Source organism: Nematolebias whitei, chromosome 3 (assembly GCF_014905685.2).
Source record: "Nematolebias whitei isolate Nwh7 chromosome 3, NemWhi1, whole genome shotgun sequence".
NCBI lineage: Eukaryota > Metazoa > Chordata > Actinopteri > Cyprinodontiformes > Rivulidae > Nematolebias > Nematolebias whitei.
Genome location: NC_056500.1, coordinates 44,508,099 through 44,523,260, shown reverse-complemented (window position 1 = coordinate 44,523,260; position 15,162 = coordinate 44,508,099). Strand labels below are relative to the sequence as shown.

At 39.8% G+C, this 15,162-nt stretch overlaps 1 protein-coding gene across 1 annotated transcript in view; it reads right to left on the bottom strand.

The window, feature by feature from the left end:
- Positions 1-15,162, bottom strand: part of zbtb11 (zinc finger and BTB domain containing 11) — a 117,613-nt gene that overhangs the window by 8,264 nt on the left and 94,187 nt on the right. The gene's annotated exons all lie outside the window — the stretch shown is intronic.

The window sequence follows — 15,162 nt, the reverse complement described above, 5'->3', positions numbered from 1 at the left end:
ATATATAATTATGATAATAATAACGTGCTATGTGTTGTCATCATTGTATGTTCCCATATAAAGACGAAATTGGCTCTCTGCATTTAACCCATCACACCTGGGATACACCCATGTGGAGCAGTGGGCAGCTGTGTAAGCTGCCCGGGTAGCAATTCGAGGTCGGGTGTCTTGCTCAGAGACCTCTGTGAGAGGTGGGTTGAGAAACCTTCAAATTTGGGGGGGGGGGGGGTACTCGTGTTGTGTAAATAAACTGCCAAACTGCAGAGAGAAGGGTGCGATTTCACTCAAAATACGCGCCTTGTAAATGGGCCCAAAGAATCCTACAAAGGGTGTCACTGAATTAGCACTGAACCATTCTATTTTACCATTTGGCTGTTATTCTCCAGTTTCCAACACCAGTTTTTAAATATCTAGTCTTCTTGCAGCTTTGCCACTCATACAAAAAGTAGTACGCCAATGTCACCCGGTCTCCCCAGTTTAGTTTCATGCCAAGAAAAAGTACCACAGATGCCGTCTTTGCTTTGAGGATGCTGATGGAGAAGTACAGAGAGGGTCAGAAAGAACTTCATTACGTCTTTGTGGATTTAGAAAAAGCATATGACAAGATGCCAAGAGAGGAGGTGTGGTATTGCATGAGGAAATTTAGGGTGGCAGAAAAGTATGTTAGACTGGTACAGGACATGTATGAGGACAGCAGGACATGTATGAGGACAGCAGGACAGTGGTGAGATGTGCTGTTGGAGTGACAGATAACTTCAAGGTGGAGGTAGGCCTTCATCAAGGATTGGCTCTGAGCCTCTTCTTGTTTGTTCTGGTGATGGACAGACTAACCAATGAGGTCAGGCAAGAATCCTCGTGGACTATGATGTTTGCAGATGATTGTGATTTTTGGTGAGAACAAGGAACAGGTGTAAGAGAACTTGGAGAGGTGGAGGTATGCACTTGAAAATAGAAGAATGAAAGTCGGCCGTAGTAAGACAGAGTACATGTGTGAATGAGAGGGAGGCCATGGAATAGTGAGGCTACAAGGAGCAGAGGTCACAAAGGTGCAGGACTTCAAGTACTTGGGGTCCACTGTCCACAAAAATGGGGAATGTGGTAAAGAGGTGAAGAAGAGAATCCAGGCAGGATGGAGTGGATGGAGAAAAGTTTCAGGCATGATTTGTGACAAAGGGGTGGCAGCAAAGGTCAAAGGAAAATTTTACAAGACAGTGGTGAGATCAGCTATGTTGTCTGGAGACAGTGGCATTGACAAAAAGACAGAAGAAAGAACTGGAAGTGGCAGAAATGAAGATGTTGAGGTTCTCCTTAGGAGTGACAAGGATGGATAAGATTAGGAATGAGATCATCAGAGGTACAGCACAGGTTGAAGAACTGGGAGATAAAGTTAGAGAGGCCAGACTGAGATGGTTTGGACATGTCCAGAGGAGGGACAGTGTGTATACTGGTAAAAGGATATTAGAAATGCAGTTGCCAGGAAAAAAATATATATGGCTCAATTTGAAATATCATGGTATCTTGGTAAACTGGACTCTTTTAGTGGTACAGTGTTTGGCATTGATAAATAAAAAAATATATATGATGGGACTGTGGCAAAATTAGTAAGAAAACAGTCTTCTTTGGAGCTATATTGCTTAGTCAGACTTCACAGAAAAAATATTAAAATTTAAAAGCATATTCTTCCTCCCACAAACACTTTATGCAGCATACACATCACAACATGCACATTTTTGTCTTTTTTCACCCAGTGTGTCTCTCAGTACCACAGGATTTATACTTTTATCTCAATTCCCCCAAAAGTGCTGAGTGCGTTCAACCATTGGCTTCCATTGTAACTCATCAAAACTAGAAGTTAAATGTCTTTTTAACTCTTACAAATTACACTGTAGACACATAAAACCAAATGTGGTATGAGCAGACAATTCTGCCATTTATTGGTTTAAATTTTTTAAATACAACTCAGTTGAAATTCTTTGTTTTAGGCTCACTTTCTAGTCTGCATTCATGCTTGTGTCATGATGAGTACTGTCAGTCAGAGACACAGCAACTATGGTGATCCAAGTAAGCCACTGCCAAAAGCTTTAATTTTTCTGAACATCTTGGTTCTTTTTACACTTTTACATAAAAATATCATCATTTTGCAGCTTATGTACATTATTAAAATTTGAAAATGTCCAGAGGAGGGACAGTGGGTATATTCGTAGAAGGATGTTAGAAATGCAGCTGCCAGGAAGAAGACAAAGAGAAGATATATGGATGGAGTTAGAGAGGACATGAAGGTAGATGGAGTGAGGACAGAGGATGCAGAGGACAGAATGAGATGGAGGAGGCTGACTCACTGTGGTGACCCCTGAAGAGGGAAAAGCCGAAAGAAAAAGAAGATGTACATTGTTTAAAAAATCAGTTCAATTTACTTTTATTTATTTTTATTTTTTTTAGATCTTCTAGAAGAAATATGATGTATGTTAGAGTGTCAAACGGTATCTGCATTTTTACCCTTAAAAGTTTCCTGTGACTTTTTCTAGTTCAAGTATGTTAAAAAAAATGTGAATCAGATTCATCAGATTTATTGTCATCTTATATAATCCTATTAAATGGTAATAAACCTCTGTTTCAGTTTGTCATTGCCTGTGTTTTGACTCATTTTTCTGTTGTAAATGGTAACTTATTAATAGTGCTGCACTTTGCTGACACTGCACCATCAGTAATGTTGACTTACATCAAAAGACGGCAGAGCCAGATTTAGTGCTGGATTAGCTGTGACTGATGGTTTGTGGTTCACTGGCCGAACTGCTTCTCAGATCTGCAATCTGTTGGTGGAAAGCTTTGATTGTGTTTACCATAGGTCCTCAGCTCCACTGGGTGAAGGGATTCTGTTCCCTGCCTGTAAAAAAAAAAAAAAGCAAAGGGCTCCAGAAGTGCTCATGTTCAGTTCTTCGTGGTTCTAAATAAGGCAATGAAAATTCATGAAAAAATTACTATCTATAATAAAAAAATAAATGCATAAAATTTAGCTTTAACTTCTGAAAACTTTGATTAAAGAGTTCAAGAGAGATCATTTTCGAAGTGAAACAAAGAAAAAATGTAGGGCTCACATTTTTCACATAGACCAATAAAACTCAGATTTTGCACTAAAGCTGTGTTTACAGTATGTGAGGAAAACTAGATGCTGGTGGGTCAAAAAAAGAGGAGAAAATATATTTTTAAAAATCTCCATTAACTTTAACTGCTGGAATGCTAACGTAACCAATGCATTAGTTAAACATAATTTTATGATCAAATTAGGAAGTTACCATTGGATCAGTGTTGCCTGTATTATCCTCTGAATATTGACTGAAAATGGGCTTTGATGGAGTATTCTTTTAACAACTCATTCTTGTTTGTCCTTAAGGTGTTACTGTTTACATTTCTGATTACAATCTAAATAACAAATGCCTTACTTATAACATTTTACATTTGACACACAGTATAAAATTATCTAAAACCAAACTCCACCTTATATTAAAGATATTATTTTTCCATATTTTTGTAACAAAGCTCTTTGTTCTCAGGCTGCAGGTTTGCTTGGAGTTTCTAGAGTTTCTATAAGTTGTGTGGGAGGCAGATCCTTCAGTTATCAGGCTCCACTCTTGTGGAACCAACTTGAGGTTGACACTCCACCTAATTTTAAGCATAAGATAAAATTTTCCTTTTTGACAAACCTCATAATTAAGGTAGACTTGGTTTAGTCTGAGCTATCCCTTTAGTTATGTTGCTTTAGAGCCTGCGCAGCTTACATCAGAAAGTTTTGTGCTCGTTGGTTATTCCTCATGTTCAAAGGCAAGCTTTCTTTGTAATTTTATCATAATGTCGTGCCATTCCTGTTAAAAATGGAAACTGTGTGGTTAAAAATGATCAAAATAGTTGACTAATGCTCGACAATAGGCCATACAATTTTTCAAGAGGATATTCCACAGTTTCAAATCAATTAAAAAACAACCCTGAACAGCATTGATTGAATGGTTTAGTGAGGGTCTCCGATTGGCTCTGTCAGGGCCCTGGGGCCTCATGTACAAAGACTTGCGTAGATTTTCTTCTGAAATATGGCATATGCTTAAATTGACAAGACAGTGTACGCACAAATAAATCAAGATGTATGAAATTGTTCGTACATATGAATTCAAGCACACTTCCTTTATACATCCCAAACAATGTGGAATTGAACACACATTAATTCAGTTCAATTCAGTTTATGTACAAAGTGTCAAGTCACAACAGAAGTTATCTCAGGCCACTGAACAGAAACATTCATATATATTAAAAATACTGGTAAGTTAACATTATTTATCTGAAGAGCATTCTGCTTTGAATTAAACTTCATCGCAGAACTCTCATCTTGAGCAAGCATGAAGGAGACCGTGGAAAGAAAAAACTCCCTCATGAGGTAGAAACCTTTAGCAGAACCAGGCTCAGGACAAGCGGCCATCTGCTTAGAGTGGCAACATGAGGAAATACAGTACCAGACTCCCCCTTGACATGCCTACATTTAAATATGTATGTATGTATGTTTTATTTATTCATTTCATTTCATCCAAACAACAAATATAATACAATTTAAAGAAAAGAAAAAAGATATACAATCACAGAAATGGGGCAGCACGGTGGCGCAACTGGTAGAGCTGCTGCCTCTCAGCGAGCAGGTCCTTGGTTCAAACCCCGGTCCAGGGGCCTTTCTGGGTGGAGTTTGCATGTTCTCTCCGTGCATGCGTGGGTTTTCTCCGGGTGCTCCGGTTTCCTCCCACAGACCAAAAACATGCATGTTAGGCTGATGGTGACTCTAATTGTCCCTAGGTGTGAGTGAGAGAGTGAATGGTTGTTTGTCTCGTTTGTCTCTGTGTGTCCCTGTGATGGACTTGCGACCCGTCCAGGGTGTACCCCGCCCCTCGCACAGTGATTGCTGGACATGGGCACCAGCGACCCCCGTGACCCAAAATGGAATAAGCGGGTAAAGAAAATGGATGGATGGATGAATCACAGAAATAAAATGAAAGGCAGCAGAAGAAGAATGAATTCTTATAATATCTGCCCCTTGTCCCCAAAATATATTCCAAACAAAATTACTATACAAAAGCAAGATGAATTAATAAAAAAATAAAAAGATTAAAAAAAATTTAAAAAACTTAGCTAAAATATAAGATCAACTGTAAACAATTTTTATTAACTCACATTATACTTAATATTTAAAAAAAAAAAATTTTTTATCATCTTCTTGAATATGTACATAGTTTTGGCATTTTTAATATCAACCTCCAGATCATTCCACAATCTAATACCCTGAGATCTAGTGGATCGCATCTTCAGACTGGTGCGACACCACGGCTTCACAAACATCTCCATCCCCTTAAGATAATAATTACTTTCTCTTTTAACAAATTTCCCTTGAATGTTAGTAGATGCTAACCCTTTAGCAGTGAAGGCCCTCCTTCATGTCTGCGGTATGAAGGAGGGCCTCGTTATGTTTTTGTTGGCCCCATACATAAACAGTAAGATATTGTAATCAACCAAGTCATAAAATTTTAATATCTTTAGCTGATGAAACAATATATTTGACGGATGGTTGTAATCTTTTCTGGTAATAATTCTTATGACTCTTTTCTGTAAAATAAAAATTGGATTTGTAATTGTTTTACATGCTTTACCCCAGTATGCAAATAGATTTAAATATTGAAAATAGAAAAGTATGTCTACAAGTGGAAAAAAGAGGAATTTTGTGGAATGTGAGTTGGAGATGCTTCTAAATTAGGTAAAAACTTCATGAGTACATACGCGTGTACTGTACGCAGAGGGTTCAGACTTCGTACTCCAGCGTACACCCTGAGCAGCTGCAGAGCAGCTTCACAGACAAGGGGTGTTTACCTTCGGGACAAATTGAGGTCGCCGATTGGTCATTTGCTGACACGCCTACTGGATTGATTGACAGGTCGGAAAAAAGAAAAAAATGTGAGCGCTGGCAGCCTCAGCCGCAGCGGTGTTCTGTGTTTATATGTTGTTAATAAAAAGATCTAAAAAATAAATAAAAAAAAACAGGGAGTGCTAGCTCTGCAGCCCACACATCGGACCAGCCCACCAGGAAATCTCCAGACCCTCCCGCAGCCACGCTGGAGCTGAGTTGAATTCTCTCGTGACAAATTCCTTCATTTCTCAACATTTCAGTCATGGCATCAACGAAGGAGTAAGAGATCACTTGCCTCTTGGCAAAAAACAAAACAAAAGAAAAGGCCAGATCAGGGATGAAGAAGGAGAATTTAATACATTGGTGTCGCATACATAACAGTCCGTCGCTGGACAGTTTATTGTGCAACAACGCGTACGTGTATGCGGTTGTAAAAATTTGAGCTTTGCACGGACATGCCCTGGGGGGTACGCTTGTACCTCTGCGTACGTACGTGCATACCTCTGCGTATGGACGTACGCGGGAGTATACTGGGGGCTTAAGTAAAGAAAAGCATAGTGAAAACATGTGGTCAGTTTGTCCTCCAGCAGTCTAAGCCTATAGCAGCATAACTAAGGGACAGCTCAGGAAAACCAAGCCAACCTTAACTAAAGGAAAGTCTTAAGCCTAGTTTTAAAACTGGACAATGTGTCAGCCTCACGGACAGAAATTGGAAGTTGGTTCCACAAGAGAGGAGCCTGATAACTGAAAGCTCTGCCTCCCATTCTGGTTTTGGAAAATCTAGGAATCGCAAGTAAACCTGCAGTCTGAGAGCAAAGTGCTCTATTAGGAAAATATAGAACAATAAGATCTGTAATATAAGATGGAGCCAGGTTGTTGAGAGCTTTGTAGGTTAGAAGTAAGATTTTGAATTCAATTCTGGATTTGACAGGGAGCCAATAGAGAGAAGCTAAAACTGGAGAGATATGATCTCTTCTACTAACTCCAGTTAGTAGAAGAGATTAGTGCCAAGTGCTATTAGTGCCAAGTACAAGAGGAGTGAGTGGGACAATATTTGCAAAGCTGCATATGCTGTGGGTTCAGAGTAGCACACACTCGCAAAAATTGAGAAAAAATGGTCAGACATATTAGGACGATTGAATTTACTCACTACGAAGCCACCCATCCCACACTGTGACAGCTTGTAGTCTGTTCCCAACCTTGCTGTTCATTAGAATGAATGAATCGTACATTGAACCAGGCCACCTTGCCACAATGTTGGTTAGTTGCTTTTGCACATCACATATACAGTAATTTGCTCGTTGACTGAATGAAAATGTTTCCTGTTGGCAAAAACATATTTGTCTTGTGATGGTGCTTTTATAGCGATGTGTGTGCAGTCGATAGCTCCTATTACATTATGAAAACTGGCTGTCACTGCAAATGGCACTTTAATGTGGGCCTGTTCAACTGCATTGTATGGGAATTTGATAACCCTGGTTAACATATGGATACTTCTAACCCACACAGCTGGCATGGCTCAGGGTTGGCTGTCATAGTCCTGATTGGTCTATCAGTTCTCTCTATAATGTCCATGTTACTAGGAACCCCAGTGTGGTCAGCAGCTGTATGTGTACTGGCAGCGTACGGCTCCTCATTGTGTCACGCTCCAAGATCTGCTGCAGCACCAAACACAGTTCCAAAAGGATTGCCCTTGGAAGCCTATAATGGCTGATGAGCCAGTCGTCATCGTGGGCCAAAAAATTTTTCTGCACCACTTTGTGCATGCTTTTATATCCAATCATCTAATTGCATACATGTGGATGTATTAATTGTTCATCATGTGTGTCTGATGAGTACAATAATAATTTTCACATCATTCATCATTCAACATCACAGGGTGGCTGTGGCTAAGTGGTTAGAGTAGTCATCCTTCATTTCAAGAATTGGGGGTTTGATTCCACCAACAATCACATGCCAAGTGTCCCTGAGCAAGACACCGAACCCCTCATTGTCTCCAATGTGTGTCCCATCGGTGTATGAAGTGATAAAGCACTGATTAGTCTCTACAGATTCAGATTAGCTTTGCAAAGATCTAGTAGAGTGTTGTATGAATGGGTAAATGAGGGCACAGATTGTAATGTAAAGTGCTTTGAGTATCTTGATAAGATAGAAAAGCACTATATAAGTGCAGTCCATTTATCATCAACAGTTTCCCAGTATCGCCTCTTAAGTGTTGCCAATGGATCTATAAGAATAGAAACGTGTATACACAAGCCATGAAGTAGGCATGGTGCAGTGCACATTTCCACGGTCCTGACTTCATGTCACTAATCTGGTGCAATCGCTTGTTTTAGTCACCATGTTTGTATTTGCAAGTATAGCTGTCATGGGGGGTTGGGGTGGAGGGGTGCTGTCTGGTTGCATAGGCATCACAACAATTATGTGAAGGGGACTTGTCCCCCTCACATTAAAAAAGATATTTGTCTGGACCATCACACATTTACCATGAAATATTAGTTCACCTAGTGCTATGTCCATTTCTTTGTGAATGAATCTATTCCACTTGATTAATACTCCATGTATCCCTCCATTCATTATCTTCCACTTGTTCTGAAGTCAGGTCGCAGGGGCAGCAGCTTGAAGCAGGGAGGCCCAGACATCTCTTTCCACAACCACCTCTTCCAGCTCTTCTGGGAGGACCCCAAAGTGTCCCTAGGCCAACCAAGAGATGTAGTATCTCCAGTATGTCCTGGGTCTTTCCTGAAGTCTCCCAGTCAGACATGCCCGAATCACCTCCCTAGGGGGGTGCCCAGAAAGCATCCTTACCATGCCCGAACCACCCCAACTGACTCCTCTCAAAGTGGAGGAGCAGCGGTTCTACTCCATCTCTCTCCCGGATGACTGAACTTCTCACCCTATCTCTGCAGCTACCCTGCAGAGGAAACTAATTTTAACCGCCTGTATCCGTAATATCATTCTTTCAGTCACTACCCAAAGTTTGTGGCCATAGTTGAGGGTAGGAACATAAACCGACAAGTAAACAGAGAGCTTTGCCTCAGCTCCCCTTCACCACAACAGACTGGCACAGAGTCCACAGAATACTCAGAATAGGAGAATACTCATGCCACTAAAAGTCCACACTGGATTTTCCTGGTTACTTATAACAACTCACCACATTGTTCACTTGACAGGGCAGGGGGAGGAGTGGGAGACACCTCTGTGTTGTGCACTAGCTTAGCGTCACATTAGTGCGATCAGTTGTTGACCAGGGTGAGGGGTTAGGATGCGTGAGAGAAGTGGAGTTCTACGTCTGTAGCATCTTAGCTAGTGTGTCTATATGTGCACCACTAGCTTAGCACTAGATTAGTGCTGGCAGTTGTTGGGGGTGGGGTTGGGGGAGATTGTGCCATACTTTTTAAAATAGTTATTGAATCAAGTTTTTACTTGTGTAGGTAAACGTAGATGTTTAACAACCTATTAAAATACACTAGGATGCAGAAAATGGCATCTACTTTATTCAATTTTTTTGGTGGGAGGACCCCTAGACCCCCCCCCCCCCACACACACACACACACACACACACACACATAGCAAATGCTTCTGATGCCAATGGCTTATGGGCATAATTCACGCCATCCTCTTGTTTTGGTCTGCGGTATGAAGGAGGGCTTCATAGAGCAGATCAGATTAGGTGATTGGAATAACCTTTTGTGGATCCTCAAACTGGCAGTACCTGCAAATAATAAAATGTCCAGCAGAGGGAGTTTGTACGACAGATTTGTAACAAATTGATGATATCATTACCTTCTACCATTGGTGTCAGAAGCATTTGTAATGTGTAGGGGACACATTAGTGGGGGGGTTGGGGGTTCTCCCCCAGAAAATTTTTAATCAATTAGATGCCATTTTCGGCATTTTGGTGTATTTTAATGGGATGTTAAACATCTACATTTACCTACATAAGTAAACACTTAATTCAATAACTTTTTTAGAGAGCATGACACAACAACAAGAAGTAGCCTGACCAACAGCTCTCCTTGTGTGAATAGAGCACAGTCTGCTTCTTTCAAGCATCCTAACCTCCCCACACTGGTCAGCAAATGCCGGCACTAACATAGCACTAAGCTAGCGATGCACAACACAGACGTACTAGCTAAGATGCTACAGATGTAACACTGCTTCTCTCAAGCATCCTAACACCCCCACCTTGTTCAACAAACTTTTGGCACTAACGTAGCACTAGGCTATCGCACAACACAGAAGTGTCTCCCCACCTCCCCCTGTGAGCGCCCTACCAAGCCAAGTGACCTCGGGGAAACACTGTATCTTCTTCTTCTTCTTTAGGCTTTTCCCCCTTCAGGGGTCACCACAGCGAGTCATCCTCCTACATCTCACTTTGTCCTCTGCATCCTCTGTCCTCACTCCGTCTACCTCCATGTCCTTTCTCACTGCATCCATATATCTTCTCTTTGGCCTTCCTCGTAGTCTTTTTCCTGGCAGCTGTATTTCTAACATCTTTCTACCAATATACCCACTGTCCCTCCTCTGGACATGTCCAAACCATCACAGTCTGGCCTCTCTAACTTTATTTACCAGTTGTTCAACCTGTGCTGTACCTCTGATGATCTCAATCTTAATCTTATCCATCCTTGTCCCTCCTAAGGAGAACCTCAACATCTTAATTTCTGTCACTTCCAGTGGGAAAACTGTATGCGGTCACAAATAAAGGTTAAATCATGTCATCTGGACAGAATCTTGTCCAGATGACATGATTTAACTTTTTGTGTGTGATTTAGTTACCTGGATGACTGAGCTTACATCAGGACTGCATGCAGTGTGGAGAATTGTTGTAGATGATCTGTGTTTTGAACCTGTATGCTCCACACTGGTTAGTCATCATATTTATTATCTGCATCGTTTTTATGTCTATATTTCTGATTTACCTCATTTTGTATATTGCTTTGTGTGTTGCCTGTTGTTCTGTCTGTACAGCACTTTGCTTGGTCTTGTCGCTGTTTTAAGTGCTCTATAAATAAAATGGTATGGCATGGTATGGTAATGATATGGTAGATAACCAGCAAAACCTCGAGTGGACGTTTAGTGGTTTGAGTATTCTCCCATTAATCAAGTGGAATGGATTCATTCAAGAAGAAATAGAAACAGCACTGGGTGAATTAGTATTTCATGGTAAATGTGTGTGTGTGTGTGTGTGTGTGTTTTTCTTCCTAATTAATATTTTTTAAATATGAGGTGGACACGTCCCCTTCACATATAATGGATGCGACGCCTATGACTTCTACAGTTCTATATTCTAGCTACTTAAGAAAAAAGTTATAGCAAGAAAACAGCAAAATACCAACAAAATTCCTTGAATTTTTTTTTTTTTTCAATAAAATATCAATTTAGCAACAGATTTGCATGGTTCAAACTGACCAACTTCTACAGCCGACAAAAGACTGGGCAGGTACATACATAGCTAGAATAATTATTTATGAACTTTTTTTTTTTTTAACCAATTCTTTTACAGCTAATTATTTGTTATTTGAGAAGTCATTAGTCATGAAGATCAAACAAACTATTCAGGTTCTAACTGAAGGTAGTTGGACTTGAAGGATTATTTGGCTCTGGCACATTGCCACCTTATTGCCTCTGGGAAGATTAATTTTCCCAACATGACACCAAGCAGATATCTAGTGCTAAAGTCACTGTGACAAAAGCTCACATACATTTTTTTTTTCTCACCTAATCTTATCGTGGGAAAGCATCTTTAATTGTTTGGGAATCGAACTATTGCAAGACATGAATCAGCAAATCAATAGAAAAACTGGTTTTACTGGTCATGTGGGAAAGCTTATGCCAGTTTATGACTTACAGTAAGTGTTGTTGGAAGTGTGGGACTGGTTGAAGATTCAGTATTTCACTCTCAAGGAAGTGATTTTATTCTGAAACGTAAACATGTTTTGATTCCTTTTGTTGCATTGTATTAGCAGCTGGTCTGAACAGCTTCGTTCTACTTCCTCGACACAGACAGTTTGTTTTACAGTTGAGAGTAAAACTATTCATCCCTTTGGTGAATAGTTAAAAAAGAAAATAATAACACTTTCACTTTCTCTTTTGTTGACATAGATATTGATTGTATTTTTTTATTTAGAAAAAAAAAATCTAAATCATGAAGTTAAATGAAAGAAAATCTGTTTAAATAAGTTCTTTAAAAATGTAAACAGAAAAGTGGTGTGTGCATATTAACCACCTTTGGATTTAAATCCTAACTTTTACACACGTTCACACTGCATGCAACAGTTGCTCACAGCAAGGTTATTTTATTTATTTTTGCCTATATGCTACTGATATCTGTTTTTTAATGACAGTCTGAATTGTCTACAAGTACTTGGGTGTGCACCTGAATGATAACCTCAGCTGGGACAACAACACCACCAGCCTGAAGAATAGCTCACATCACATCATGTTGCTGCTGATCTGTTTCATGTTGCTGCTGATCTGTTTCATGTTGCTGCTGATATGTTTCATGTTGCTGCTGATCTGTTTCATGTTGCAGTGTTCATGCGTGCTCATCTGCTCACACAGACTCATGTTTGTGCTGCTGCTGTTCAGTGTATTGTTTTTATGCTATTAGTGCTTAGCGTATTTTTAGTTAATGTTTTTCTTAGTTCATATCTTAGATCTTATTACTGTTTTTCTTTTACGTTTTATTCTTGGATGTAACTGGGACCCTGTGCACATAATTTCGCTCCGCCGCATGTACCACATGAGGTGCGAATGACAATAAAGAATCTCTGACTCTCTCTCTCTGAATCTCTGAATGTGACATATCAAATTTTTTTTAATCTTTCGCCTGGTCACTTTCGTATTTGGTACTAAATCAGATACATATTTCAATATTTTTCAAAGCAACCTCAGTCTGTATGCTCAGGTCACATTTCATCTGACTTTTATGTGATTGAAATAGGGGTACGTCGATCAATCCATGCCACGCTGTCGAGAGTCCAGTATTGTTTATATCCAAATCACCTTTTTGCAACTCCTGAGTGGCAGGGAGGAGTTTTCTTTTCCTCAGCTCTGGCTCATTTCAGCCACCTTGCTGTATTTAAGGACCAGGGCTGCCAGAGGACAATGTTGAGACATTTTGTCTACTTTGTGGTATTCAGTGAGCAGCCAGAGTTCCTAGTGCAATTTAAGATATTGTGAATTAATCCTGTGTTCCTCGCAGAAGAACACTGTTCAAGTCTGAGGCTTACCTTTATCCACCAGCCTGAGATTCCCTTGGACCATCACACTAAAATATAATCCTCTTCATACATATAAGATGGTAAATGGACTGCACTTATAAAGCACCTTTCTATCTTATCAAGATACTCAAAGACTTTACACTACAACATGTGCCTCATTTACCCATTCATACAGCACTCTACTACAGTATGTCTCTAAAAGAGTAATCAGTGCTTTATCACATTCATACACTGATGGGACACACATTGGAGGGAATGAGGGGTTCAGTGTCTTGACCAAGGACATTTTGGCTGGTGGAATCGAACCCCCAACTCTTGCATTGGAGGATGACTGCTCTAACCACTCAGCCACAGCTGCCCATATAACTAGAAAGATCTCTCACTTACCTCTTCATCCTTGTCTGACGTGCCTCTCTCTTACACCAACCTGTGAATCTCACCTACCATATTCAGCTTCCTGGAGCCTGGAATCTTACCCTCCACGCCTGAACAGATACAACCTGAGGAAGCCTCCTCTGTTTACATACAATCCTTCCAGAAGATCCTCTGACTTAATGAAAACACTTACCATCTTCATTCTGCTTCCACAGATGCTTACCTGTTTCCTCCCAAGTCCAGCCCTGTAAATATTGTAAGTTTATTTTCTTACTTTCTGTCTCTTGAGTCTTCCTGGGTTTCAGTTGAGAAAACAAACAATACAAATGTATCACATGCATTGTAAAGCTCAAAACTCTGCAAATATTCAGCTTCAGAAAAGAAGTCCAATTCCCGTTTTCTTGTCTACTTTTTACATTAGCCTTGTTGATGTACTGTAACAAAATGGAAAAACTATTAGGAGGAATAAATATTGCAACATCAGTTTGTTAAAGAAATCTAACCAAAGACATTAGAAACAATGCGTTGCTGGGCAGTTTAGTGCATTGGCTGTAAATTGTTGCCTCTTGGACACTACATCGGACACTGGTAGTTTTGAGTCATCTGGATTTCCCCTGCATTAGTCACCAGCTGGAATATAAACACACAGATGCACACAAGCATGCCCACATATCCCCCTTACAGGGCGAGAGTGATGGCCACAGCGCGGTGTATATGACTGACACCTATAATGCAGCTCTCCGTATAGTGCTGTGAAACATTGGGACTACTTCATCAGCTGCTCCGCCAACTGCTCTTCGGCATCCCTAATGAAAACTTCACATAATAAGCTGTTTGACGCTGCACGATGCTTTCAGGACAATGAACACAGACTGAAAAAGGGCTGCTCGCCATCTTTTTGACTACAGATTCAGCTGCAGATTAAAGCAGGCTTAACACTCTCCAACCAGAGCTTTGTGAGAATAATAACCACATTAGACATACAGTATGTGAGCTCCTACTGATGACAGTATCAGAGATGTCACTGACGTAGCTGCCAACTCATAAACACACGCATACATCTCAAATGAAGTCACTGGAGTTAGATGACCGGTGTGCAATATCTGAGCTTTGGTGTAATTAATGATGTAAGGGGTTCAGGTGTCATTGTAAATATCAGATTTAATTACATTTTGAGGTCAGCTGGTTCTTATTGTGTTGAGAGGTGGCTGCAGTCAGGGAGCAGGTGTTAAAAGGGTTATGAGAGGGAATTTGTTGTAAAGAGAAGATACTGATCACCACAAAGTTTTATTAAGGTTTTATTTGTTTGTTTGGCTTTTGCTGTTGTATTTTAATCATGAATACTGTGAGGAACGACTGTTTTTTATTTTCCACATTAAACAATAAATTGCTGGAGTGTTCATACACACACACACACACACATATATATATATACATATATACATATATACATATATACATATACATATATATGCATATACATATACATACATATATATACATACATATATATATACATATATATATATATATATATATATATATACATATATATATACATATACATATATATACATATATATATATATATATATATATATATATATATATATATATACATATATA